We start from the raw sequence: 2,149 nt of genomic DNA on the forward strand, positions 1-2,149 counted from the left end.
AATGAGCTATTTGACCATATAGTAAACGTTGAAAAAATGTATATATCCACCTATATTGGTCGTAAATTAATAGAATCTATCTCCTACTATAAAAGTACTGCTCCCACGTGCCATAATGATTCATTCATATTTTCGTAGTAGAAGGCTTTACTTCTCTACCTTCAAAAAATTTTCATTCTACTTGATCCAAAAATCTTTTAATTTCCTTTTATCAAGAAACTTCATTTTTGCATAATAGAGGTGGTTCTATGGAGGATACTACAGTCGGAAATGGATTTTCGGGCGTAGCTCACGCACTGTTACCGATCCTTTTCTACTCCTGTGTAAATGTCCACCGATCTGACTTTAATATTTTTAATTATGCATTATACAGTTGACTGAAGGAATTCTAACGTCCTACCGATCGTAGTTTAGAACAGGAATCTGTTGATTTATGGCCTATTTTTGTTGGATTTTTTTTTTTATATTTGTATATATTTAGAGAGACATTTTACTTATTTGAATGTACTTTTTTTTTCATTTATTTATTTAGTTTATTCTTATGTTATTTTATTTTAGTATGAATGTGATCAGTTATTGTCTAACGGCGTTGTGGCAGATTTTATCGTAATATCGAATAAAGTTTTGAATTTAAAAAAAATATCAAACGAGTAAATCACACTTTGCTCATATTTTTTTTCGGTGATTAGATACTAGATTAAAACTAAGAGCTTATAATAAACTAACAATTATAGTTAGTCCAACTGTAACGAATAATTATTTTGCACGATGAATTTAATAATTTTGTAGTTCATTGGTTTGTTTTCCATTATTTTTCACTTGTAATATTTAATGCGAAATATTGTTTTATATCATAATAATCAATCAGTTCATATAAGTATGATAATTGTATTTAAAACACTTTTCCCCAAAAAATTAAGTGTGCTAACAAATATTTTATCCACTGTGGCTAATTTGGCTCAAATGACCTTAAAAAGGATTAGACATTTTTAACGATAGTAATATACTCTCTTACTATATGTTTTTTTTCATGTTAAGTAATATAAAAAAAATATATACTGATGATAAACTGTAAAAACAAAATAAATATGTTACAATAATCTATGAAAAGCCTCAGGGATTGTTTGTAAAACAATCCTTTTACTTGAATACCTTACTTATAATAACTTTTAATTGAATACCTTAGTGTATTCGTAGAAGACAGGTAGTACAACCATTTCTATCAATACTACACTACCATAAAATGTCTGCTGGTTTAGTCATGGGTTAATTCCATGACTAAACCATCAGGCATTGTAGAACTGAAAGCTCAATTGTTTCTCATCCAACTTAGAGATACAATTTTGTACGATATCTAAGATTTAAACATGAATCGTACAGAAAATAGGTAAAATTTAAATATTAATAATTTCTGAATTTGATTGCCTAATAGAAATAAATTTACGTACTCCAATTCGTACATATAAATAAAAAATAATGAAGGTGTTGCGTACAAGTTCCCTCAACAAATTTTCAGATTCTGTTTCCATTCATTTCAATGTGATTAAAAAAAAAAAAGAAGAATTTTCTCTACATCAGAAAACACGTGCTTTCTCTGGATACACGTATTTTCTAAAATGCAACAAACATGAATAGTATTCGATGTAAAAACTATTCTTATGAGATTCTACCTCTAAGTAATGATGACTTCATACCTTGAACTTTTATGTTCAAAGAATGCAGTTATGGACTCATAAAAAAAAGAAAAAAAAAAAAAAGATTACATTGTGTTTTACTGTCTCAAAGAGTCAAGTCAATTGTTCAAATATGAATAATTCATTTGCATATTACGGGTAATAACTCTGCCATGGTTCCTTATAGGTTTAAAGTAGTTGCTACTTCATATTATAATTTCTCTCTAACAATTATACTATCAACTAACCAGCCATTTCATAATTTTAGGTTTATTGCCAATAATTCCTAAATTATTACAGATTGCTAAAATATCGTTATAAATTAACATACTTTACCAGTGTATTTAAGGTAATTCAAATTGAGATCTATTCGTCAAATATTTCTAAGATATCGAACTTTGCTTAAGATATGATTTTGATTTTAAATGTATATTAAATAATGTCAAAATCGTGTTAATACAATATAAATTAAAAGA

At 27.3% G+C, this 2,149-nt stretch overlaps 1 long non-coding RNA gene across 2 annotated transcripts in view; it reads right to left on the reverse strand.

Moving 5' to 3' along the window:
* LOC106681654 (uncharacterized) overlaps positions 1–2,149 on the reverse strand; it is a 60,355-nt gene that overhangs the window by 37,698 nt on the left and 20,508 nt on the right. The window contains exon 1 of one of the 2 annotated variants that reach the window (XR_010843772.1): positions 1,182–1,196. The exons of the other annotated variant lie outside the window; for it this stretch is intronic. This is a non-coding gene — a long non-coding RNA (uncharacterized lncRNA). Of the gene's footprint in view, positions 1–1,181; positions 1,197–2,149 lie in introns of those variants that run through there. 2 annotated transcript variants of the gene reach the window in all.

This window comes from Halyomorpha halys, unplaced genomic scaffold, assembly GCF_000696795.3.
Source record: "Halyomorpha halys isolate HHAL.00 unplaced genomic scaffold, Hhal_1.1 Scaffold355.1, whole genome shotgun sequence".
NCBI classification, from domain to species: Eukaryota; Metazoa; Arthropoda; class Insecta; order Hemiptera; family Pentatomidae; genus Halyomorpha; species Halyomorpha halys.